The sequence below is a fragment of the Ceratotherium simum genome, chromosome 24, assembly GCF_057802395.1.
Source record: "Ceratotherium simum simum isolate JZ-2026a chromosome 24, ASM5780239v1, whole genome shotgun sequence".
NCBI classification, from domain to species: Eukaryota; Metazoa; Chordata; class Mammalia; order Perissodactyla; family Rhinocerotidae; genus Ceratotherium; species Ceratotherium simum.
Window position 1 is genome coordinate 46074313 of NC_141923.1, and position 26798 is coordinate 46101110.

A 26798-nucleotide genomic window follows, 5' to 3' on the forward strand; every position below is an offset into this window, starting at 1 on the left:
TGACCTCCAGCTTATTACACCAGACCAGACTGTTTCCGCGGCAACTTAAATGTCTCATGTGCAAAAATAAATAATAATTGTCCCACATTTTCCAGTGAGAATATAGCATAACATCAGGTCTCTTGATAGACAATGTAATTAATGAAAATCATATAAGTTCTGATAACTAACTGTAGAGGTTACTCAGAGTTAAAATAAAGAAATGTGGAATGACTTTCTCCTCCAGTAACAGTAGGTAGCTAGGATCCTACGGCCCCTATGAAACCTATTCAGTATGGAAGCTATCTTAAAGGACCTCTCACTGGATTAAACGACATTTCTCCCCTTGGTGAAAATACATGGCCAGTGTCTACAGAAAGCTAAATGCTTCTGGCTAGGCGTCTACTCTCCTGTATACTCGCTTATTTCTATAAATCTCTATTAAATATGAGAATAAAGACAAAAGCTGTTATTTCTATGAAAACTAAGTTAAATCCTTTGAAAGGTCTGGATAAAGGATTTGAAAAATCCAGAAAGATTTTGAACTTGGAAAGTTTCCCAGTGCCTACATTTTCATTCCACTTTAAAGAAACCAATACTAGAAATCACAGACAATGCTTTTAGGGTATAATTTATAGGGAAAAAAAAAATCAAGAAACCCCTACTCGAAGAGATTGATCCAAACAAAAGACAGGTAAATAAAAGTAAATGTTTTAAGTTAAAATAAAACACTAAAAGTGCACAGATATTCTGAGTTCTTACTTTAACCAACTCTGAACTACCTAAACAATGGTCCTAAACAATGGTCCTAATCACATGGGGCGGGTAAAAAGATCTCCACCACATTCTAACATCACTCCTCCCACCAAGGAGTTCCCAAAGGCTCCCTGCCACTTTCTTCTGCTCTCTGTTCCTAGGAAAGGAGCAAACTGAAAACTACATGTGTCCAAGAATGAGGTATCCATTACAGTAAGGAACTGCAGAATAAGAATTTAATTAATTTGTAATGAACAAATCTTTAATAAATCTTTATTGAGCACCTATGTGCCAAGCATTGCCCTAAACCCTTAGGATCCATCAATAAACAAAACAGACAAAAAGCCTTGCCCTCATAGAGGTTATAGTGTGTGTTTGGGGACAGAGAGAGGAGATGATAAACACAATCAACAAGGAAATTATAGTTTGTCAGAAGGTGACAAGTGCTATGGAGAAAAGAGAACAGGATACGAGGATCATAAGTAAGGGAGTACAGCTTCAAATAAAATAGTCAGGCAGACCTCTTTGAAAAACATTTGAAGAGTAAAGACTTGAAGGAGACAAGCGAGTCAGCCATGCAGATATCTTAGGGAAAAAGTGGTCCAAGGAGGGGCAACAGCCCGTGTAAAGGCAGCCTGTGGGGCTGGAGGGAAATAAGCAGGAGCAGAGTAGGAGCTACCTTAAGAAAAGTAAGGGGCGAGTATGGGTACCCACATTCTGTAAGGCCTTGTAGCCCCTAAGGACTTCGGCTTTTTCTCTGCACATGGGAAGTCACTGCAGGGTTCTGAAGAGATGAGTGATATGATCTGGCTGCTGTGTTGAAAAAGACTGTAGGGAGACTGTAGGGTAGAAGCAGGGAGACCAGTTAGGAGGCTAATTGCAGAAATGTAGGCAAGAGATAAGAATGGCTTAGACCAGCCTAGTGAGCAGTAGAGGTGGTAAGAAGTGACTTGATTCTGGATATATTTTCAAGACAAGATAAAGCCAAGAATGCCAAGTGTGAAAGAGATAAGTCAGGGATGACTCCAACATTTTTTCTGCCTAAATGTTGCATGGAGCTACCATCAAATGAGATGAATCAGACGGCACTTGAGGCAGCTTTAAAGAAGAACATGGAAGTTTAGTTTGACTTAACTACTTCACAACCAAGTGGAAACGGAGAACAGGCTGTTTAGAATGCAGGAGGGTAGTCTGAGCTGGAGATATAAGCATATGGGTATTCCAAGCCATGACACTGGATGACATCAGCAGGGAAATTAAAGAGAAAAGTGAACCAAAGACTGAGCACTTGAACTTCAAGAGTAAGGACAAATCATAAAAACAGAATGAGCAAAGCAGCTGGTGAAGAGAGAAACCCAAAAAGGAATGTCCTGGAAGGAGGTGAGTATAAATAATTAAGTTCCACTTAGTGTACAAATCACTTTGCTGAAACCAGATTTAAGTTAAGGCTAAAAGTTCTTAATCAGCCTGCAGGAGTTAAGGAAATATGTAAAATACTAAATCGTATTTTTAAAAGGAGTTGAACATTTCTTATGCATCAGAAATACTATATTTCCTATTAGAGTTTCTACTTAAACCATTCTTAGTACTAAAAGTATATTTTGCCTACTTTATCTTTTTAACACAAAACCAATCAAAAGCCTATACCATTAAAAAGAGAAAGAAAGCTTAAAAGGTTTACGCTGCCATCATCTCTCTCAAACACCGAAAAAACTCAAGAGCTCGGCACACAAACGGTTATAAACTGTCCTTACTTTTCTTTTTCTAGAACTCAGACACAGATGGTTAAGTTAATCAAACTCCTTAGTTCATGGCACTTCAAGTTTTTCCCCTTTCTGTTTAATGTTCTGTTTACAGAAAAAATAGCTTATATTCTTATCTAAACCAACGTCTTCCCTGTGATTTGCATATAAACTACATTTTTAAGATCAGAACACCCAAAGTCATGTTCACAAAAACTGAAAGAGGAAGCAATGAAACTCAACTCTATGCTTAAGAGTAATCATTAATGTCACTTCTAAAGAAACAACTACTTGCTTCCAGCCTCTAAATATACTGTGGATCTACCTTCAAAATAAGAAAAACATAAACAGTACACAGCACAAGCAGCTAATAAGACATTATCCTCAAATATTTGAATGTTCTTGTAAAGCACGGTCTTTCTACATTTCCTCATTGCATATTAGGTCAGATTCCTGAGAAACCCAAAACCTTCCTGAAATCATTACGTTAACAATTTTTTTTTTTTTTTTACAAAGTATTGTGAGATCTTTTAGATTAAAACTTCCTTTGCCATAAAAAAAATAATAAGGATGCAATTAAAAATACATCTTCCACACATTTCAGGTAAAATTCAAGTGAAGAACTTACCAAAAGTTAACAATCTTAACAGGGGTCCTTTAGAACTTAAGCCTCAAAAAAGCCTTCACTTCTTAGGCCCTTCAGAAAAGCCATATTGACAGTTATTAAGCATCTAATTATTAAATTGTTCTCCCTACTAAAAGCACATTAAAGCCTATAAACTAGGAGGAGGCTTGGGATGAGAGACCCAACAAAACACTTGCATCAAGCAGAAGAGACTACTGATATTAAGGAAAGATACAGAAAAGACTAAAGTGGAAACAAAATCATAAATTAATGGCTCATCATAATGTTGGCCCTGAGTCATCAAAAAAGGGTTAAACAATACCCAGTATCCTTTATAATTTTAAAGTGATTAATACATTTAAGAAAAATTTTCAGGGCCGGCCCCCTGGCTTAGCAGTTAAGTGCACGCCCTCCGCTACTGGCGGCCCGGGTTCGGCTCCCGGGCGCGCACCAACACACCGCTTATCCAGCCATGCTGAGGCCGCATCCCACATACAGCAACTAGAAGGATGTGCAGCTATGACATACAACTATCTACTGGGGCTTTGGGGGAGAAAAAAAAAGAGGAGGAGGATTGGTGATAGATGTTAGGTCAGAGCCAGTCTTCCTCAGCAAAATGAGAAGGATTAGCATGGATGTTAACTCAGAGCTGATCTTCCTCACAAAAAAATAAATAAAACTGTTTAAAAAAAATTTTTTTTCATTAGGCTTTGTAATATTTTAACTTTCAGTATGAGTATGAAGCTCAGACAGGTAAATAGAACACCTCATTCTCTAAGCACACCTGACAGAGATACACACTGTTATGACTGCTGATGCTGCAAAATTAAGAGAACTTTCTACCTCAGTGTTGGGGTAGGAGGGGTGACTTTTTCTTAGAACCTACAAATAAGCCAACCTTGTTACTTCTTGTTAGATCCATGAACTCAAGAGGGGAGAGGGAGCCTTGTCTATCAGAGAATACATTAAATATGAAAGTCTATAGCACGGTATGTCTACCCAAAATACAGATAAACTCAAGAGTACTTCAGTGTTATTCTTAGGACAATCATCCCAGTCTCATCAGCAATGGTTTTACCCAAACTGGAAACTGCTGCCATGTGCCTGCTAGGTGGTGTAGGGAGAACAAGTGCCACCTAATTTAGCAAGTATTCAAACTTTTAAGGCAATTCTTACACAATTCAGAGTGTTTTGTTTGCCCCAAGGTGTTTATCTTTAGCAGGCTATGGGTATCTACATTTCTCAAGGCTTTCCTCAAAGCACCTGAAAAAAACTTACAACTTTGAACAGTTAACTTCAACTGTAAGTTTTAAGCGGTGCTTATTCAGACCCCTGCTAGGGATCCTTTTCCCCTACACGCCCCACTACGAATGTAGATTCCTCCCTCCTCCCAGAAGAAACGGCTAGGATTAAACAGCCTGCTCTTTAACCTAAGCAAGGCGTAGCTGGCGAGGCTGGGATGTGCTCCGGTCTGGGGCTGCCCACCTCTGGTGCACACGTGCTCCTTCGCCACCAACGTGCGGGGTTGCACACCCCATACCTGGTGTCGGATTGCAGCACGACTGCCCTCGGCTGCCAGCTTGGTTCTCTGCCGAGATCCCAACGCCAGAAGGGGGAGGGGGCCTGGGAAGGAAGACACACCCCTCAGGAGAGGAAAGGGTAACTTCCCCGGGTCGAGGGCGGGCCACAGATCTTCCCAAACTCGCCCTTCGCGCGGCTTTCCCATCCCCAACTGCCCGCCGCCGCGACCAAGGGACACGCACAGGGCGGGGGCGCCCGGAAGGGGGCGAGGCCGGTCCCGGGGGGTCCGGACGGGCGGCGCGGACTGAAATTCCAGCATGGCGCACGCATGGCCCAGCGCGCCAGGGCCGCCGCGGGGCCCGCGCCCTCCGTCCGCCCGCCCGCCCTGCCGGGGGCCCCCCGAGCCGGCTAAAAATAGGCGCCTCAGTCACCGCGGGGCCCTCTCCGGCCACCCTCGCCCTCGGGAGACGGCCCCGGCGCCGCGGCAGAGTGGGGTCGGGCCCTGGGCGGCCGGCGAGGCCGAGCGCCCCTCCGAGCCCGCCCGCCGCGCCGGCCCGGCGCCCGAGGCCTAGCCGGCGGGCGGTGTCCGGGCCCCGGGCCGCGCCCCCGCCGACCGGCCCTCCGCCCCCGGGCCCCCGCGGCCGGCGCCGCCCTCCCCGCGGCCGGCGCCCGGCCCGGCGCGGCCTGCTTGCCCTTACTTGGCGCGGCCGGGGAGGGAGACCGGGAAGACGCGGCGGCGCCGGCACTACCACCCGGGCCGCCGCTCCGAGGCGCCGCCGCCGCCGCCGCCGCCGCTCAGGTGCCGTCGCGCCGCCCGGCAGGAAACGGGCGGCTTCGGGGCGGGGCGGCCCGGCACGTCCCGGCGTCGGGGCGGCGAGCCCGGAGACCGGCCCCTTAAAGGGACAGGCGGCGGCCCGCGCGCTCCGGTCAGCCCCGGCGTCCTGCGGGCTCAGGAGGCGGGGGCTTGCTGCCGAGATCAAGTCCGGCCGCTGGGTGGAGGTGGGAGCTCGGGCGGGAGGCCCAGCGGAATTCCCGTCGTTCATGAGTCCTGCTCTCTCTCCTCCCAAAGCTGGCTTCGTCTTGCAGGGCCTTCCCACTGAAGCACCACCTGCCCACGCACACTGGATGTTTTTATTTTTTTAACCTTAAGTAAATGGTACTAAATTTCACCTTGCCAATTCCCGATTTCGCCCCAGAAATCACTGGAAAACGGAATCTTCCGTTACTCTGTCTCCAGAGTTTCTCTGTGAATTTTCCTTCGGGCAACCCTGGCTTCAAATGGAAAGAGGAATTAAAAACCGACCCAAATAAGTTGTGTGCAAATATTATGAAGCTGTTGTGTCCGCCAGCTGGTGGCCGTTCATTAGGCCAGGGTAAAAATAACTAGAAATTGCAGCAGAAAGGAGACGTTGGCCAGAATTCCTGCTTACTGGTTTGCTCTTTGCTAAAAGGATGGCAGCGATCTTCCTGGTCCACTGGCAAATGAGATGTGTTGATTATCATTACTTATTGCTTATCCATCTCCCACAAAATGCCAGGCACTGCTCAGAACGTACACAAAACACTCCAAGCTCTCCTCAAACGTTATGAGAGCTCAGAATGATTCAAATGCTTTTAGAGTGTGGATAGAGACACATGAAGTAGGTCTCATCACGAACACCTCCCTCTACATCCTGATAAACGGGGAACAGGAGCAATCTTTAAGGAGTGAACATCAGGACAGTTCCTACACCAACAGAGAATTTCTTTTATATGCGCTGCCTAAAAGCATACTCCACACTTGTATTCTAATTACTTTTGTCTCAGCTTTGTAGAGCACTTCCAAAGTACAAGTGAAAACTGAACACTGGTAGCCTCAAAAGTTGAGGATTCTGCCGGTCTTCAGCCACTATGCTCTCAAAGGTGTGTTCTGTCTTATTTTAACAGAAGCATCCTCTTTTCTCCTTTTTCAGTAGGGTTCTCTGCCCCTTTAGCGGCTCCAATGCTCTCAGAGCAATCTATCTCTAAACCAGTGGCTTCTCTTGAGCATGTATGTGCTGGAGGATCCAGCTTTATTGAAGAGCTAAGCTTTTAGTCTCAATACAAAGGGGGAAATGTATCACTTCTATAAGGGAGTTTAAGGATTCTTGATTAGCTTACAAAAAACTGTCTAATTTCCTCTGGTTAGTACTGAAGCAGGTTTTAAGTTAGAATAAAAGTTTCTATCATTTTCCTGACTTCAGTAAAACCACAGTGTCATTTTAGAGAGTAATATTTAGGTACGCTTGTAAGTAAGACAATAAGTGGCGTTTAGGGACATGTTTTCTCTAAATATCCTGTTGCTTATAGTCAGGGCTCTCTTATTTGTGTTCCATAATTTGAAACAAAGAAGCATAAATGTATCAGCTATTTCAGCTTTTCTGGGTGATTGAACTTTGACTTTTTGAAAGGGAAGTGGTTGGATGGCTCATTCTTTATAAGATTTCTCTTTATTCACATCAAAACAAAAAGATTTACTAGAAATGTTATGCATGGCAAGCCCTGTTAGGAATTAAGACCAACCCTCTAAGTTTTGAAGTATAATATTGTTAAGTATAATTAACACATATAATTATCCTAAGATACAATTAACCTTGGTTGCTGTTTACTACCCCCCAATGTCACTGAAACCAGCAATTAACTTGCTAAAAAGGATTAGCACTCCCAGCATCTGAGGTACCTCTAGTTGTAACACCTAAGAAATTACATTTTATTGAAAACTGTAAAGTATAACGCTGTTACCTAAAGAGTACTCATCTCTTTTTTTGTTTTTGTTTTTTTAATTTAAAAAAGTGCAATTTACTGGAGATTGCCTCCTGACTTTTACTGGGTAACAATTCTCCTTTTTGGAGAATTTTGGAAAAGCTTTAAAGACACAGCGTACACATCTCTCCAGCAGACAGAGAAGGCTGGCTATTCCTGTTTTGTCTAGGGAAGACTTCCTGGAGTGGTGAGTTATGCAGAGGTTTGAGTAATACGTGCACAACAGATTACATCTCCTACTCCCCTGGATCAGGCTGGCAGAGATGAAAGCATAATGGAAGCAGTTCACAGAACTGAAAGTAAAGGGAAGTGCCCAGATCCACCTTCTCCACCCAAGGAATGGAATGGGGAAGCAGTTCACTGAAACACCTGCAGCTGCAGATCTAGACGTAATCAACTCTTCTAGCAAAGTATCTGACACGTAACGGTGCTTAATAGAGTTCTGCATGGTGCCCCTCTGACATGTGGTCTCTTCAAGCAAATGGCATTCAAGTGCTTTCATGACACATTAAAAGTGACCACAAATTATTTGCCACTCTGCATAGAGAGGTGGAATCTCTCTGCCCTCCTCTTGAATCTCGGAGAGCCCTGTGACTGCTGTGACCAACAGAACCAACCAAAAGTAACACTCCCAAGTTCTGGGCCCAGGCTGTAAGAGACAGGCAGTTCTACTTCCTGCCTCTTAGAACCACTGCTCTTAGAGCCCTGAGGTGCCAGGTGAGAAATCCCACTACCTCGCTGGAGAGACCATGAGGAGAGGCCCTGAGACTACATGGGGAGGAAGATGGACCCAGCTGGGCGCAGCCTTCCAACTGTCCCCACAAAGCTGCCAGGTATATGAATGAAGCCTTCTAGAACCCCAGACCATCCACATCACAAGCTAAATACCACCAACTGACCCCAGTCAGTGCCACATGGAGCAGAAGAATCACCCAGCCAAGCCCTGCTTGAATTTCTGACCACAGAGAATTGTGAGCCTAACGATATAATTTTTGCGGTTTTGTTGGATGGTTTGTTATGCAGTAATTAACAGAACAGCTTTCTTCCACTTCTAAATAGCTGCAAGAAATCTTTGAGTCTTGTTTATGCAGAAGGGAGTTTCCACTTTGCCCATACAATCCCACCACGTCACTGGGGCTCTTAAGGGAAATTTGGGCAGGAATGGGTAGAGAGGTAAAGCTACTTTGTAGCATAATTTAGTATTATTGAAACTACTTGCCTGTCTCCCATCTTCAAAAGTGGTCCAATGATTGGGAACTGGTGGTTTAACTGAGGAAAGAGGAACCAGTATTTATTGTGCATATGCACTATCCGGGTGTTTAATGTACATTAGCTCACATAACTGTCAAAACAACTCTGTAGTATAGTACTAGGCTTACACTGAATAACTAACTAGCTCAAGGACACAGAACTCAAAAACCAGCACCTGAACCCAGATCTGTTTGATTCCAATTCCCACATCTGTGCTTCTGCGCTAGGTTGACCGCCAAGCTATAAACCTTTAGGTATACAAACAATTAAAACATGAATTTTCATTTATATATAAGTTTCACTTACTCATGATAGCTTTTTGTCATTAGCATAAATAATGAGCAGATATATAACAATAAATTAAATCAGCAATATTAAATTGGCTGCCAGCCAGCATCATGTAAACTCTTCTTTTATTTTTTTTTTTGTGAGGAGGATCAGCCCTGAGCTAACATCTGTGCCAATCCTCCTCTTTTTGCTGAGGAAGGCTGGCACTGAGCTAACATCCATGCCAATCTTCCTCCACTTTATGTGGGACGCCACCACAGCATGGCCTGACAAGCAGTGGGTCAGTGCGCACCCGGGATCTGAACCTGGGCCGCCAGCAGTAGAGCGCATGCACTTAACCACTACGCCACAAGGGCAGCCCTCTTTGATTCTTGGTTCCATGATTTTATACACTTCCTTACAAGGATTTTTGTTAAATATTGAATTTGCAGTCACAGAACCTGGTTTTGCTCCCCACCTCTGCTCCTTTCTAGCAGTGTGACTTTGGACAAGTCACTTCACTTCTCAGAGCTTTAGTTTCCTCTCTGATTAACCGAGGATAAGAGTACTTAGCTCTAAGAATTAGTGTGAGAGTTAAATGAGATCATGTATTTTAAAGTATTTTTAGGGGCCAGCCCAGTGGCGCAAGCGGTTAAGTTGCACCCACTCTGCTGCGGCAGCCCGGGGTTCACCGGTTCCAATCCCCAGCACGCACTGACACACTGCTTGTTGAGCCATGCTGTGGCGGCGTCTCATATAAAGTAGAGGAAGATGGGCACGGATGTTAGCTCAGGGCCAATCTTCCTCAGCAAAAAAAAAAAAAATTTTAAACTGTAAAATCGTGTGTAACTATATTGTTATAACTAACCATCTTATTACAGGTTCTTACTCTATATAAATATTAAATAAGGCATATTTAACCTAAATTATATCTGAATAATAACTACCATCTTAGCTACTTTTCATATACTGTATATAATCCTAACAACATTTGAGTGAGATATAATTATGCCCATTTTACAGTTGAGAAAGCAGGCTCAGAAAATCAAATAACTTGCATGAGGTCAAATGGCTAGTAAGTGGCAGAGCTGAGACTGAAGCTCCAAAATCCAAGCTTTTCCACTCTGCCCGACTGCCCCCCACATGCCAGCAGGCTAGTTTATAACCCGCTTATACAGCATAAAAAAGGGAGAGTTGAGGGGCTGGCTCAGTGGCATAGTGGTTAAGTTCACGCACTCCACTTAGTTGGCCCAGGGTTCATAGGTTCGGATCCTGAGCGTGGACCTACACACTGCTCATCAAGCCATGCTGTGGCAGGTGGCCCACATATAAAGTAGAGGAAGATGGGCACGGATGTTAGCCCAGGGCCAATCTTCCTCACCAAAAAGAGGAGGATTGGCAACAGATGTTAGCTCAGGGCTAATCTCCCTCACCAAAAAGGAAAGGGGGGGGGTGGGGGCCCTTGACATCTTTCCTCTCACTTCAGGCTAAACCACTCTTAGCCCCACCAGATAGATAGAAATCGTTCTTATCTCTAAAAACTTTGCATATAATTCAACATCCTTCCTCAACAACTACTTCAGTGTTTAATATTTACTGTCCATTACTGTTGTGTAATTCTTCTATTGTTCTAACCTCAATCTTGGACACATTTCTAATTGCACGGTCATTGCAAATTAAAAAAAAACTTGGCAAATAGGGCCGGCCCAGTGGCTTAGCGGTTAAGTGCGTGCACTCTGCTGCTGGCGGCTCGGGTTCGGCTCCCGGGCGCGCACCGACGCACTGCTTCTCCGGCCATGCTGAGGCCACGTCCCACATACTAGAAGGATGTGCAGCAGTGACATACAACTATCTACTGGGGCTTTGCGGGGGATAAATAAATAAATAAATAAACTTGGCAAATAAAATAAATAGAAGTACAAAAATATATATCACTTGTAGTCACATCCGGAGATAATCACAGGTAACATTTTAAAATTTCTTCCACTTTTCAAAATCTATGCACATTTTTACTATCATTATGATTGTAAATACCAAATGAAGTAACATATGCAAAAATTTTAGATGATGTCCTGTTTCTTAGCATCTATTCTTTCTGACTTTAAGATTAACTCATGAAGTTGGCAGGACAATTACATATTTAAACAAACAGAACAAAGAAATGTGATTAGTTATCCTTGATTGGATCCTCATGCAAAAAATGTTATGAAAGATATTTTGTGTACAAATTGGGGCTATTCAAATATGGACTGGGTATGGATAATATTAAAGGACAATTGTTACTTTTCTTGGGTGCAATAATATATGGGGTTGCAACATGTAATGTAGAATATCCTTTTTTTCAGAAACACCTATTGAAGTATTTAGGAGTATAAAATCACAATATCTATAACATACTTTCAAATGATTCAGCAAAAATATATATGGACAAAGGTAATATGAAAAAAATGTCAATAACTGTTGAGTCTGAGAGATAGGTGTACAGGGGTACATTGCACTGTTTTTCAACTTTTCTGTATGTTTGAAATTTTTCACAATAGAATGCTGAGGAAAAAATCCAAAAGAAATGTATAGTTATTGTAGAAAAGTTGCAGAAAACAGAAAAATGTAAGGACAAAAATCAGTATGGTTTTAAACCTTTTCTTGTGTCTTTTGTGATGGTCACATTTCTTGTAAATACTTGAAGAGTTTACTAAAATCAACCTTGCAGTCTTCCTTTCTCTCATCCAGTTGTTCCCAGGTCTTCTTTTCCAGCTCTCTCCTCATCTCTGGGGTCCTCTCTGAACAGTCTTCATGGCTCTTTTTAATAGTGGATGCTGCACGTTTACTAATAAGAGACCTAAATAGTGCCCAGGGTAAAAGAAGACTAATTCGTAGTTCTTTAGTCCTCATAGGACAAGTTTTGTTTGTTTGGCAGGTTAGATAAGTTGATTGTTGTTAGCTGTTCAGAGAGGCCCAAATAAAAAATGTGGTCAACATGCGGGCTGCTTAGTGTCACGTGAGGAAAAACAACCCTCTCTTCCACCACTGCTGCCTCCACAAGTTTCCCCTCCTCAGCCACATTGCAGGAATGAGCCGTGGCCTGAGGGATCAGGCACAAGAACGTGGATACTTCAGCGTGAACCACCACCACTGCTGCCTAAATAATTCTCAAGAATATGACTTGGTGAGGGCAGATCAGCAGCAACAACTCAAACCAAGTTAGCAATATTTGCAACATGCACACATCATGTTCGGTGTTTGAATATAAAACATGCATTTAAAAAATTTTTGTCCTCCAGAATGGTGCTGGCTTTTTAAACCACACTTCCATTTGTTGGCTCACATTCAGCTCCTCATGATAACTCTTAGATCCCAGCCAGTCCTTACCCAGTGTTTTCCCTCCCCATAGTATGACAACCCTGTAATTAACCTTTCCCAGGCTTCGTTCCCTTTATTTCTGACCACATCTCCAATTTACCAATTTCCTTTGATCTGGGTCAATAATTTTTAAAAGCCACCTTTTGGTACTTCCATAAATTGTTTTGGAAATTTTATATTTATGAGAAGAGGTAAACAGATTGCAAGCTCCGTTACAAATCATTATTCTGTGAAGGCTGTAGAATAATTCCTCTGGATGCCAACTCTCATGACACAGCACTCTGGACGTCAGCCCTCTTCGCCTCCTCAGGGACCTCACTCCATCAGCAAGGCCCTTTCTGTCTGTATCTTCCACTTGCCCTCTTTATCAGCCATTGGTGCATTCAGAGCTCTCTCCACTTAAATGAAGGCGAAAAACGTTTCTTCAAACTGCAGACCACTCCGTCTACCCCATCCACTGCAAAGCCAGGTTTTTGGTTGGTTGGTTGGTTGGTTGGTTGGTTGATTAGTTAAGAGGCAACTTAATTGACTATATTCTCACTACCCATTCACTCATTCTTTATACTACAGTATCCTGCTTCGGCACCCACAACAAGATTTTGAAACACTTCTCGTCAAAGTCACCCGTGAACTCCCTGCTGCTACCTCCTCTCTGTCACAACACCACTGATGCCTTCTTTTTATTTTTTTTTTAAAGATTTTATTTATTTATTTTTCCCCCCAAAGCCCCAGTAGATAGTTGTGTGTCATAGCTGCACATCCTTCTAGTTGCTGTATGTGGGATGCGGTCTCAGCATGGCTGGAGAAGCAGCGCGTCGGCGCGAGCCCGGGATCCGAACCCGGGTCGCCAGCAGTGGAGCGCGCACACCCAACCACCAAGCCACGGGGCCGGCCCTGATGCCTTCTTGAAATGCTTCTCTTTCTTTAACTTCAGTGACCTCACCCACACAGCTCTTCTGCCCCTCTTTTCCTTATCTCTAGCCTGAAGTGCCTTCTCTGTCTGTCACTTTTGTGTTGATGTTCCCCAGGGTTCCAGCCTTGTCCCTTTGTTTTCTCACTTCCCAGTCGCACCTGGTCTTATATTACAATCTGTGTTCCCAACTGAAGGCCCAGTTGCTGCATTTTGCAAGCCCTGCCACTAAGTAAAAGGCATCTGTATTAGTCAGCACTCTCCAGAGAACTGGAACCAGTAGGATGTATATACATTGAGAGAGAGGGCGAGATTTATTTTAAGGAAGTGGTGATTACCTAATTCACGTGATTGTAGAGGCTGGCAAGTCCAAACTTTTGCAGGTGGGCAGGCAAGCTGGAGACCCAGGGAAAAGTCAGTGTTGCCGTTCAAGTCCCAAGGCCGTCGACTGGCAGAATTCCCTCCTCTTCTGAGGAGGTCAGGTTTTCTCTATTAAAGCCTTCTACTGACTGGATGAGACTCATTATTATGAAGGCTTGTTATTATTACGGAGGATAATCTGCTTTACCCAAAGTCTGCTGATTTAAATGTTAATGTCATCTGAATACTTTCACAGAAACATCTAGAATAATGTTTAGCCAAATATCTGGGTACTGTGGCCTAGTCAAGTTGACACATAAAATTAACCATCACAGTATCTTGGGATTCTGGAGGCAGCTTATACCATATTTGGGTGTGCCACTTTAGCTTATTTACTGAGTAACCTATTAGGCTGCTAATTTTGAATGGGGCCCAGAACAAGCAAGAGCGCTGTAGCAAGCCCGCAGCTGTGCACCCTATCATCAATTAAGACTTGTGACCCAGCAGATACAACAATGCTGGAGGTATCTGTAGAAGATGAGAAAACTGTGTAAAGCCTTTGGCAAGTCTCAATAGGAGAATCACAGTGCAGACTTCCAGGTTTTTTCATATACTGATGCCATCGTGCCTTAATCGAGATCAGGTACCTGACCATGGTACACTAAGTGACCAGGTGCCCTGAGCTGCCCATTATGAATTGGGTGTAATCTGACCCATCAACCCATAAATTTGGGTGTGGGAAAGGATGTTTATCATAAAAAAGATAAGGTTTATGCAAGATCTAGCTTCAGCACGTTCTGAAGGCACGAGTGAATTTACAGGTGGCTCACACTTCCACGCCTTCTACTCCAATGCCACCTCTCCTTCACTCACACCTATGGTCTCGTAAGAAATTCCACTTGATCAAGGAAGGAAAAATTTGAGCCTGGTTTAGAGATGCAACTACACAACCTGTGGGCACCACCTGAAAGTAAACTGCTGCAGAATCACAACCCCATTTGGGGGTTGCCCTGAAGGTATATGAGGAGAATAAACCTTCCCAGTGGGCAGAAAGTCAAGCCATACATCTGGTATACACTTTTCCTGGAAAGAGAGATCCCCATGTATTTAGGTCTACACACATTCATGGGCTGGAGGTCAGGGACTTAGAAGGTATAAGTTTGGAGAACTGATAAGAAAGAGGTTTGGGAAAGAGGCATGTGGATGTGCCCACTTAATAATGGACATAGAATGTAAGAATATTCTTTCCCATGTGAATGCTCATCTAGGGCATAAGATTGCAGTTCTGTATAATCACGTGGGCAAAATGAGCCACGATGGGTATACCAACCTCTTGCCTCGGCCAACCTGCAATCTGTTCAGTGAGATCATGAATAAAGTGGCCATAGTAGCAGAGATGGAGGTTATGCAGGAGTTCAAGCACATGGACTTCTCATCAAGACTGATTTAGCTACCACCAATACTAGGTGCCCAGCCTACCAACAGCAGAAACCTACACTGAACAGCACAATACCCTGGGGGGAACAGCAGCCATCAGATGGAAGGTGATTTTATGAAATACCGTCCATCATGAAGAGAGCAGTGATTGGTCCTCACTGGAATAATGACTCATTCCAGATATTGATTTGCCTTCCCTGCATGCAAAGCTCCTGCCATCACCACCATCTGTGTACTTACTAAATGCCTATTCACTGTCACAGAATCCCACACAATATTGTTTTGACAAAGGAACTCATTTCACAGCAAAAAGAGTGAGGCAATGAGCTAAGACCCAAAGGATTCACTAGAAGTAGTTAACATTATAGAATGGTTAGAACGGCTATCAAAGATGCAGTTTTCGGGCCGGCCAGGTGGTGCAAGCAGTTAAGTGTGCGCGCTTCACTGCGGCAGCCTGGGGTCCGCCGGTTCGGATCCTGGCTGCGCACTGACACACTGCTTGGCAAGCCATGCTGTGGCGGCGTCCCATATAAAGTGGAGATAGATGGGCATAGATGTTAGCCCAGGGCCAGTCTTCCTCAGCATAAAAAAAAAGAGGAGGATTGGCAGATGTTAGCACAGGGCTGATCTCCTCACACACAAAAAAAAAGACCCAGTTTTGATGATAAATGAGAGACAGAGAGAATGCCTTGCGACATTAGGGTGGTCTTCTACATGATGCTTACATACTCCAAATCAGCTACCAATATAGATGGCTCCTTTTTTTGCCCCACTGGCAGAGGATATAGGTGCAGAAACCAAGGGGAAGAAGTGAGAGTGGCTCTTCTCATTATTATACCTAATCATCTGCTTACAAAATTTTGCTTCTGATATCTGCAAGTTTAGAGGTTTGGTTCCCAAAGGAGGAAGGCTTCTACCAGGAGACACAACATGGTTTTATTTGAACTGAAAGTTGAGGTTTCCATCTGGCTGTTTTGTGTTTTCTCAAGTCACTGAACAAGAAGAGGGATACACTCTCCTGATTGGAGTGATGGATCTGTACTACCAAGGGGATCTGACCTCTGCTTAGTTCTCTCATAACTAGGATGACCAACTTGTACCAATTTGTCTGAGATTTTCCCAGTTTTATCACTCAAAGTCTCACATCCCAGGAAATCCAGGGTCAACCAGGCCACCCAACTAACCTCCCTGAGACAATGAAGGCATTCAGTAAATTTGCTTTCGAGTGGATCTTGTTTATGTCAGACTAAAAGGAAAGCCCTGGATGTCGCACAATTAGCTCATTTATACTCTACTCACATTTCCCATATTTTCTAGGGCACAGATGTAATACTTCAATCTTTATCTTTTTTGTGAATTCTCATTCAACTAATTTTTTCAGCACTGTGGAAAATTTATGTTAGATCTGGAAGAGATCATAGAAATCATCTAATCCAAATCCAAATATTTTATGTTTATTTGCAATACTCTGTTATTTAAACTTCATTATTTTTGTTTTAGTTTATGATTTGTCATGTTCACAAGCATTCATTTCCTTAACTGACCAAAAATTACACTTGCACATTTAATCCAGTGAGTAATTTATTTTTTGCTTGTATAATGCTTATGAGCTCTGACTTTCAAAATCTAGAAAAAGTTCAGTGTTCTTTAGCATCTCATCAAAAAACACTACTCAATGAGGGCTTGTTGATGAGGGACCCTGGTCTTCTAAGTATTGAATATCAGTCTGATTTTCTATTGTGTCTAGATAATGACATCAGTGATTGTCAAAAGGTCTCTTTCCAGATGGACTTGGCTTACAGCACCAATCACAGAGTACAACTCAAGATTAAGATTTATTTCATTCCAGGTCAGAAATAAGTGAGATAAAACCCTGCCACAAATGTCCATTGATGCTACTCTCAACCGAATAATGGAATAAATAGATTGCTAGTCTTGTGTTATGGTCTTATGAATCAGATCTTCTAATTTTTCAAAGACAACAATTAAGAAGAGCAGAATTTGGGCCGGCCCCGTGGCTTAGCGGTTAAGTGTACGCGCTCCGCTGCTGGCGGCCCGGGTTCCGATCCCAGGTGCGCACCGACACACCGCTTCTCCCGCCATGCTGGGGCCGCGTCCCACATACAGCAACTAGGGGGCTGTGCAACTATGACATACAACTATCTACTGGGGCTTTGGGGGAAAAAAGAAAGAAAGAAGATCAGAATTTGCAGAAACAATGAACTGTGAATTTAAATACTAACCAAGAAATATTCATCTTGCTTAGAAACTCATGCCAGGGTTTGTCATGACACCTCCTGTGTAATTGCCAGGAGAGAAAGGAGATTTCTACTGTCAGCTAATGGCCAAAGAAAGAAAAAATTTTTTACCACTATTTTCTTCTTTGACTTTAAAATTCATTCTTTTATAACTTTATTTACTTCTCCTGAGCACATTGGGACTGTTATGGGAGATCCGAATTCCCATCGGTTCAGGCGATTGAACAGGAACCCGGATTACAGAAGCACAAGGGCCAAGAGCAACCACTCCTCCTAGCTCCCAGCTGACGATAGAGGGTGTGATGTCAAGACTAGTAAAGGCCAGATCCGAGCATTAAGGCTCCACTGAGAAGTTCTGTCAATACCTTTGTCAAAAGTTATTTAGTACGGAGAAAAGAGAAATAACAGATATCTCTGAAAGAGAAAAGAATGTTTCAGTGAAAAGGAAGAGTTCAAATCAACAGCTGAAGCATTACACAAAGCTTCAGATTTGAACGATCGTAAACCTTTTTCTAGTTTCTTTTCATAAATCTTGGAGTTAATCGTGTCCCAACAGTGGTAGGAGTCTACTGTAGGTGGTAAAAACTTCTCAAATGGCTTCAGAGCAGAAATCAAATCCAGGTTAGAGCTGTAAGATCCTTCATGAAGAAGTCAGGGAGATTTAAGGTGGTGTCTCATAGATCCTTGAAGATAGACAGAAGGCCTTCTAAAGATTTTAAGAGTGTATCTTGGAGACTTTTCTCTGTTTAAACAGCGGGACTTCTAAAAATCTAAGGCCATTGTCCCACAGCAGCTTCACAGGGAGTCCAAGGTAGATAAAAGCTTATTTCAAAGAGATTTGTGGGCTTGGCTTTTATATAATGGAATGGATTATAAATTGACACTCAGGAAGTATACAAAGTTTTTAAAGTAATTATATCAGCATGATCTGAAAAAGACAGAGACATATGGTACCTGTTATACCTTTACCAGCGTTTCTCAAAGTATAGTTCACTAATTACCTGTGATCCACATCAGACCTCCTGGTCTGAATTTTTGATGGGGAGGGAAAGAGGGAGGCATATCCAGGAACCAATATTTTTAATAGATAATACTTATGAATGTTCGAGTTTGATATCCACCTCAAACAGACCTACTTACCCATCCCTACTGTATTACTCCATGCAGCACTGCCTTCCATTCCCTCATGTTGGAATAGCACTGCCTTCGCTTCCTCACGGAATATCCCTGGTTTAAATTGCCTGTGTTCTGTCCTTTCGGTAAATAGCGGTGGCTCAATTGGGCAGGGGAAATGTGATGCCTGTCTTACATTATACACACACAAAGGTTAATTGGAAATAGATTGCAGCCCTAAATATAAAAAGTAAAATAATGCTTTTAGAAGAAAACAGAGGAGAATATCTTCATAATCTTGAGGTAGACAAAAATTCATTAAAGACAAAAAGTATAAGCATAAAAGATTAAAAATTGCACTTCATTAAAATTAAGAACTTCTTTTCATCAAAACACACCATTAAGAGAGTGAAATGTAAGGTAGAGCCCAGGAGAAGGTATTTGCCATATATATATCCAATGAAGTAATTGTATCCAGGATATGTAAAGAACTCCTACAACTGTAAAAGAAAAAAACATACATCTTATTTTCTTAATGGGCCAAAGACTTGAATAGGCACTTACAAATGAGGTTATCCAAATGGCCAATAAACATATAGAAATGAGTCAAATATCACTAATCATCAGAAAATTGCAAATTAAAACCACATTGAATGGCAAATAAGAATAAAAGGAGTTCAACGTAATTAAGTCATTAGGGAATTGCAAATTTAAAACACAATTAGAGGGCTGGCCCCGTGGCTTAGCGGTTAAGTGCGTGCGCTCCGCTACTGGTGGCCCGGGTTCGGATCCCGGGCGCGCACCAACGCACCGCTTCTCCAGCCATGCTGAGGCCGTGTCCCACATACAGCAACTAGAAGGATGTGCAGCTATGACATACAACTATCTACTGGGGCTTTGGGGGAAAAAAAGGAGGAGGACTGGCAATAGATGTTAGCTCAGAGCCGGTCTTCCTCAGCAAAAAGAGGAGGATTAGCATGGATGTTAGCTCAGGGCTGATCTTCCTCACAAAATAAATAAATAAATAAATAAATAAAACCCAATTAGATCCCACTATACACCTACTAAAATTGCTAAAATTAAAAATTCCATCACTACTCAGGGCTGGCCAGGATGCTGAGCAGCTGAAACTCGTGCACAGTGCTGATGAGCATGCAATGTGGTGCAGCTACTTTGGAAAACAGCTTGGCAGTTTCTTGTGAAAGTAAGTGGACACTTACCACGTGTATTAGTTTGCTAGGGCTCCCGTAATAAAATACCACAGACTGATTGGCTTAAACAACAGAAATTAATTTTCTCACAGCTCTGGAGGCTAGAAGTCCAAGGTCAAGGTGTTGGCAGGCTTGGTTTCTTCTGGGCCTCTCTCTTTGGCTTGCAGACGGCTGCCTTCTCCCTGCATCCTCACATGGCCTTTCTTCTGTGCACTTGTGCCCTTAGTGTCTCTCATGTGTCCTGATCTAATAAGGACACCAGTCAGATTGGATTAGGGTTCACTCTAATGACCCCATTTTAACTTAACTACATCATCATGAACTTACACAATAAACATATGTGTGGTCAAAAGAACAAACAAAAATGAAAAAAAAAAAAAGAATAGTGACTACCACTATGCCTCCACCAGAATAACTAAAAGACTGACAACACTAAGTGTTGGCAAGGATGTGGAACAACTGAAAGAACTGCCTTACATTGATGGTGGGAGTGTAAATTGGTACAAACACTTTGAGAAACTTGTAGCAATTTAAAGCTAAAGATATGTGTACTCTACGACCCAGAAATTCTACTCCAGTAGATATACCCAACAGAAATGAGTGTGTGTATCCACCAAAAGACATGCACAAGAAGGTTCATTGGAAAAACTGGAAATAACCTATATGTCCATCAACAGTAGACTGGATTAAAAAATAATGCTGTGTATTTATATAATGAAATACTATGCAGCAATAAAAAACCAAACTACTGCTACATGCAACCACAGAGATGAATCTCATAGACATGACATTGAGTAAAAGAAGCCTGACATAAGAGAGTACATACTATATCATTCCATTTATATGAAGTTCAAGAACAGGTGAAACTAATTTATAGTGATACTGGTCAGAATAGCATATGATTAGAAGACTTAATATTGTTAAAATGTTCATACTACCCAAAGACATCTACAGAGTCAATGCTATCCCCATCAAAATCCCAATGGCGTTTTTCGCTGATATAGAAAGAACAATACTAAAATGCATATGGAACCACAAAAGACCCAAAGTAGTGAAAGTGATCCTTAGAAAGAACAAAGATGGAGGTATTACACTTAGTGATTTCAAATTATATTACAAACCTACAGTAATTAAAATAGTATAGTACTGGCATAAAGACAAATGTATAGACCAACGAAATAGAATTGAAGGCCTGGAAATAAACCCACACATATATGGTCAATTGATCTTTGACAAGAGCGCCAGGAATACACAATGGGGAAAGGATAGTCTCTTCAATAAATGGTGCTGGGAAAATTTGATATCCACATGCAAAAAAAATGAAATTGGACCCCTACCTTACAGCATATTATAGCATAATCAAAATGGATTAAAGACTTAAATGTAAGACCTGATACTGTAAAACTCCTAAAAAAAAAACATAGGGAAAAAGCTCCTTGACACTAGTCTTGGTAATGATTTCTTGGATACGACACCAAAAGTATAGTCAACAAAAGCAAAAATAGACAGGTGGGAATACATCAAACTAAAAGCTTCTGCACAGCAAAGGAAACAATCAACAGACTGAAAAGGCAGCCTACAGAATGGGAGAAAATATTTGCAAACTACACATCTGATAAGTGGTTAATTTTTAAACATCCATTTTTAAGTCTCATTTGAGGCTTACAATGAAAAGTCACAGGCCCATAAAATGTCTTCCCCTCGCAAGTTGTACAAGTGCATCCGGGACAACTTGGAGCCCACAGAGCATGGACTCAAGATTACTCTGACTGCTCAGGATTGTGTTCCTGCTGGATGGAATCTCCTGGCACCCAGGGGGCCCAGAGCTCTGACCCTGGCTGAGATACAAGAACTAAAAGCACAGTGAGAAAGGAGAAAAATAACAGAGGGAGCCCTTGACTTTGAGGTGTGAAATAAAGGGGAGCCAACAGTACTCTGCTTCTGCACACAAGCACCTCAGCGCATCCCAGAATTGCCGTTTCAAACATTAAACAGGAACCTTTGTTCAGAGATGGGTTCGACGTGCCCATTAGATCTCAGCTTGAAGCCTCTTCTGCCTGTTCCTCCCTCGGCAGAAGTCTCATAATGCATGGCCCTGGGCCCACCCACAGCCCTGTATCGTGCTTCTTTATCATATTGAAGAATGATGCTGAACAACAGTGATACTACCCAAGAGCGTGAGTGTGGTTGGAAAGATTAAGGAAAGGTTCGTATCTGGTTTGTGGCTTTAGTCACTGCTTGCCTCTCTGCCTCTCAAGCTGCCCATTTCAATTCAAATTAAGCAGTGTTTCTCAGACTGTGTGTGCCAACACGCTGTATGTGCGACTGCTGCCTTCCATCCATCACAGCCTAACTTACCCTACTCCAAGTTCCAGGTCAGCATTTCCTGATTGCATTCCTTGTCCCCATCATGCTTCGAGCTGCCCTACTTCTAGCTATTCATCACCCAGCAATTGTTGCTGTTAGCTGTCTTTCTCACATGACCAGCCCTACAAAATGTGCCAGACGGGAATGCCAGTGGGCTGGCTGCAAGCCAGGATGTTGCCCAGTATTTGTCAGTGATCTTAAGTATCATAAATAAATGCCACTGGAGAAATCTGTGCTGAAGCTAAATGCAATACCCAAGGACATCGAAGGCCTAGCTCTTTCTCTGCGAAGTTAGAAAGCGTCCTTGATTCCATGCTCGGGCTGCAATATGGACTAGCGCTTAAGCATACAGGTTTTTAATGCAGACTGCAGAGATCTGCCACAAACTTGTGAAGATACTTTAGCTCTGCTCAGTTACATAGCTCTTAGGGTCATTGTGAGAACTGAATGCGTTAATTTATGTAAAGCAATTAGAACAACGCCTGCCCCATTAAGAGTCCTATAAGTGTTTGCTATTGCTATTTTTCTGCTTGCTCTGCTTAGTGTGCTTGGGTTGACCACTTCAGATCATTTGTTTATTCCTTCAATCAGTATTTACTGCGTGTCTATGATTTTCCAGGCACTGTGGACAGTGATCCATTTCTGTTATGGTAAGCCTTAGCATGGTCATCTGGAAACCCCTTTGCACTCACTGCTGTGGTACTATGGAAGCAATAAGACTCCAGAGAAAAAGAACTATGACCAGTGCACCTAGGCAGGCAGATCCCTAGGCATCCTCTCTTGTTCCCATGCTCCGAGAACAGCCAAGGAAGAATAGAGGCAGACAGAGGACTTGGAAGACACAGTGTCAACTTGACCAGATGCTTGCCCCCTCCCTCAACTCCCCAATCACGCTAGAACTTTGACAGTTCCAGCTTTGGAGGGAAGACAGGGGTAGATGAAGAGGGAGGTGTAGAAGAATCCAGCAAATGGCTAAGGTTACCTTTCTAGCCAATGGGGCCAGATGAAGCTTCAAAATAGAATTAAATTGATTTAGAGAAAATTACCAGGGTAAAGCATGTGAAATTGCTGATACTTGATAATTTTTGGCTTACAAACATCAATTTCATATGGTTCAATCTATAAAATGTTTAATATTTCTTGAGCCCTCTGAGTTTGTAAAAAAACAGTCATACCTGCCACACCTGTTCGTTGTTTTAGAAAAGCTCAAGGTATAAGAAATCTTCATCATGCCACTCAGGCCTTAAATTGAAAAATGAAGACAAATTTAAGCTACCTGTGTTGGGAATTTGATAAATGAGATCTCAGAAGCCCAGACAACAACTGACTCGTGGAAGGCTTACTTATGCTACCCTATAAACCAACATCAGCTGGTTGGATTTTCTTTCTTTAGTCCACTTTCTAACTGGGTCCTGTAATACTCCTTCACAAAATAGGTTTATTAAAAAGCTCAGGAAGGTTTGGGGTCTCCAGAACTTCTCAAGAATCAAGGTACATGGTGGGCTGTATTCCTTGCCAATTTTTTATCCTTATGAAATCTTTAGGTACTATATCCTTATCTGGTTGGAGCTAGAGTATAGATTACACATTTTTTAAAGGGTGACTCTCTGCATTACCAGGACTATAGACATTCCATCTAAAATGAATGCCGAAATGTCTCACTCTCCTTAAAAACAGGTGTGTACCCAATGTCCTAGCAAATTCTCCACTAGAAATTTACCTGAAGCATATAGTTAAAGATAGACATAAAGATTTAGGTACAAAGGTTGTATCAGTGCGAGAATAACTGACATACTCAAACTAGGGTAATTCCAACAGGGTTAATTTACAAAGGTGTGGAGGAGTTGTAGGAAAACAATAAGGAATGGGGCAGGTGCCCAGGGCTAGCAGCAGCAGCAGAGCTGTCACAACCCCTAGACGCAGAAGAAAAGGATAAGAGAAGGACTCGTTATGAGAACTGGGAAGGGAGGATTGTCTAGGGTTGGCCACCTTGAGAATAATGACCGTCAGTGAAAGAGCACAACCAGCTCTAGGAGACCTCACGAGGACGGAGCAGGAGACTGATGCCCTGGTCTCACTCCTGTCCTCTCCTCCAGTCTCCTGCTGGGCTCTATGGAGGCTGAACCCGACTGGAAGCCAGAGGGCAAAGGAAGCAGTTCATGAACTCCCTAAAGGAGAGTAGAGCTGAGAGATGGGTGGAGAAGAGTAGGGAGTGGGTCTGGAGGAATAAACAAGAGCTATCTGGTATAAAGACGTTCATTGCAGCACTGTTTATAATAACATAAGTCTGGAAATAACCTAAATGGCCCAAACTGGGAGGAAATTTTAACAATTTAAGGTATATACACCAAGTGAATGCTATGCAACCATTACAAATACGATGGAGAAAAGCTCACAAAATGACCTGTATAATGTGATTTACCTTTTGTTTTAAAAAATTATATGTGGATATAGATATGCATTTTTATGTGTATAAATACACATACAATACACGCACACACATTCATAGAAAAATAAAGGCTTAAAGTATGTACACCAAGATGTAAATGGGAGTTATTACAGGGAGAGTAGGGTTACAGGTAATTTTACCTAGGTTGTTTTTTTTTTTCTTTGAGCAGGGAAAGTTTAATATAAAGAATTATTAACTAGAGTGGGGGTTGGAGAAACGAGGAGTCAGTAGGAAACAAGAACTCTAAAGAATATAGGACGGGCAGACACCGGGAGCAGCCACAACCCGTAGGTCTGAGATAGAAGGCCCAAGGAACCCTCCACTTCAACCCCCTCACCCCCTGAGGCTGAGATCCAGGCCTGTTTGCAGCGAGTGTGGCCACAGGATGGCAGGAAAGTTGCTGTGCTGTTGAAACTTGCTCAAATCCTCCCTTTAGGGTGCTGGGGAAAGCTATTCACAGGGAGGTGTCTCACCGGAAGCATTCTGCTGCAAAGTGCCCAGAGGTCGGGTCGGGGTATTGGGAGAAGCTGCTGGCCACAGGAGCCTGCCAAGGCAGTGCACTGGAACCGGGGAGAGAAATCCCTTCCATCTAAGTGAAACTCCACCTCCCTGTACCGATAAAGTTTAACAGGTGTCACCTGGCAAAGGAAAAAATATATAAAGGGCCCATCTCCATTTATGCAGGGCAGAAAATGAAGTATGAATTTGAAGGTGAAAAGCAATAAATTGATAACTGGCATACACTCCAAAACCTACCAGCTAGGGGTACTGCATATGAACACACAGATATGCATGTGGTTTTGTAACCTTCTATTTTCTTGCAATAGATGCTGTGGGCGTCTTTCCATGTCAATAAATATAGATCTACATCAACATTTTTCATTGTTGAATGGTATATGCACTTTGTTTTATATTACTGATTCCCTTTAGGTGAACATTTAAATTGTATCTTACTTTTATTATTATGAACAATGCTGTGTTGAATTACTTTAAATGATTATTTTCTCATAAAAAATTGCTAGAAGTTGAATTGTTGTGTTAACAGTTCATTCATAAGGGTACCTGTTTGGTGCATTATTTATTTGATTTAGCAAAAAGAAGCATTTTTTATTTTATGCATTTCTCAAGAACGCATAAAAAAAATGCCGCTTAAGACATTTGATATAGAATCCAAGTCAAATAAGGTCAGATACCAATGTGGTTCTGGGAAGAATTTCTCTGAGAGCCATGTAGCCTGGCCAAGGAAGCTAAATGAGCAAGATGGCACCTACTCTGGCTTTTCATTAAAATAGCATATAGGATTTTTTAAAATCAATAAACTTTATATTTTAGAGCAGTTTTAGGTTCACAGCAAAATTGAACAAAAGTACAGGGAGTTCCCATATGCTCCGTGTCCCTACACACAAACAACCTCCTCCACTATCAACATCCCTCACCAGAGTGGTACATTTATTACAATCAATGTACCTACATTGACATGTCATTATCACTCAAAGTTCACAGTTTACATTAGGGTTCACTCTTGGTATTGTACATTCTATGGGTTTTGACAAATGTATAATGACATGTATTCACCAATGTAGTATCATACAGAGTAGTTTCACTGCCCTAAAAATACTCTGTGTTCTATCTATTCATCCCTCTCTCCCCTTAACCCTTGGCAACCACTAATCTTTTTCTTGTCTCTATAATTTTGCCTTTTCGAGGATGTCATATAGTTAGAATCACACAATAGGTAGCCTTTTCAGATCAGTTTCTTTCACTTAGTAATATGCATTCAAGTTTCCTCTGTGTCTTTTCATGGCATGAGAGCTCATTTCTTTTTAGCAGTCAATATTCCATTGTTTGAATGTACCAGTTTATTTATCCACTCACCTGTTAAAGAACATCTTCGTTGCTTCCAAGTTTAGGCAATCACAAATAAGGCTGCTACAAACATCCATGAGCAGGTTTTTGTGTGGATGTAAGTTGTCAATTCATTTTGGTAAATACCAAGGAGTTCTACTGCTAGATCTTATGGTAAGACTATGTTTAGTTTTGTAAGAAACTGCCAAACTGTCTTCCAAAGTGGCTGAGCCATTCTGCATTCCCACCAGCAACGAATGAGAGTTCCTGTTGCTCCACATCCTCATCAGCATTTGGTGCTGTCAGTGTTTTGGATTTTGGCCATTCCATAGGTGTGTAGTGATATCTCATTATTGTTTTAATTTGCAATTCCCTAATGACATATGATGTTAAACATCTTTTCATGTCCTTACTTGCCATCTGTATATCTTCATTGGTGAGATGTCTGTTAGGATCTTTTGCCCACTTATTAATAAGGTTTTTTTTTTTCTTATTGTTGAGTTTTAAGAGTTCTTCATATATTTTGGATAACAGGCCTTTATCAGATGTATCTTTGGCAAATATTT

At 42.3% G+C, this 26798-nt stretch overlaps 1 protein-coding gene across 15 annotated transcripts in view; it reads right to left on the minus strand.

Moving 5' to 3' along the window:
* The window catches only part of KTN1 (kinectin 1), a 102185-nt gene extending 96732 nt beyond the window's left edge, over positions 1 to 5453 (minus strand). For 4 of the 15 annotated variants that reach the window (XM_087448476.1, XM_087448472.1, XM_087448475.1 and 1 more), the window contains exon 1: positions 5322 to 5441. The gene's annotated coding sequence lies outside the window, so the exon portion shown is untranslated. Of the gene's footprint in view, positions 1 to 4587; positions 4606 to 4642; positions 4726 to 5321 lie in introns of those variants that run through there. The other 11 variants (XM_087448478.1, XM_087448474.1, XM_087448473.1 and 8 more) reach the window with 6 other exon arrangements.
* Positions 5454 to 26798: the final 21345 nt, after the last annotated feature.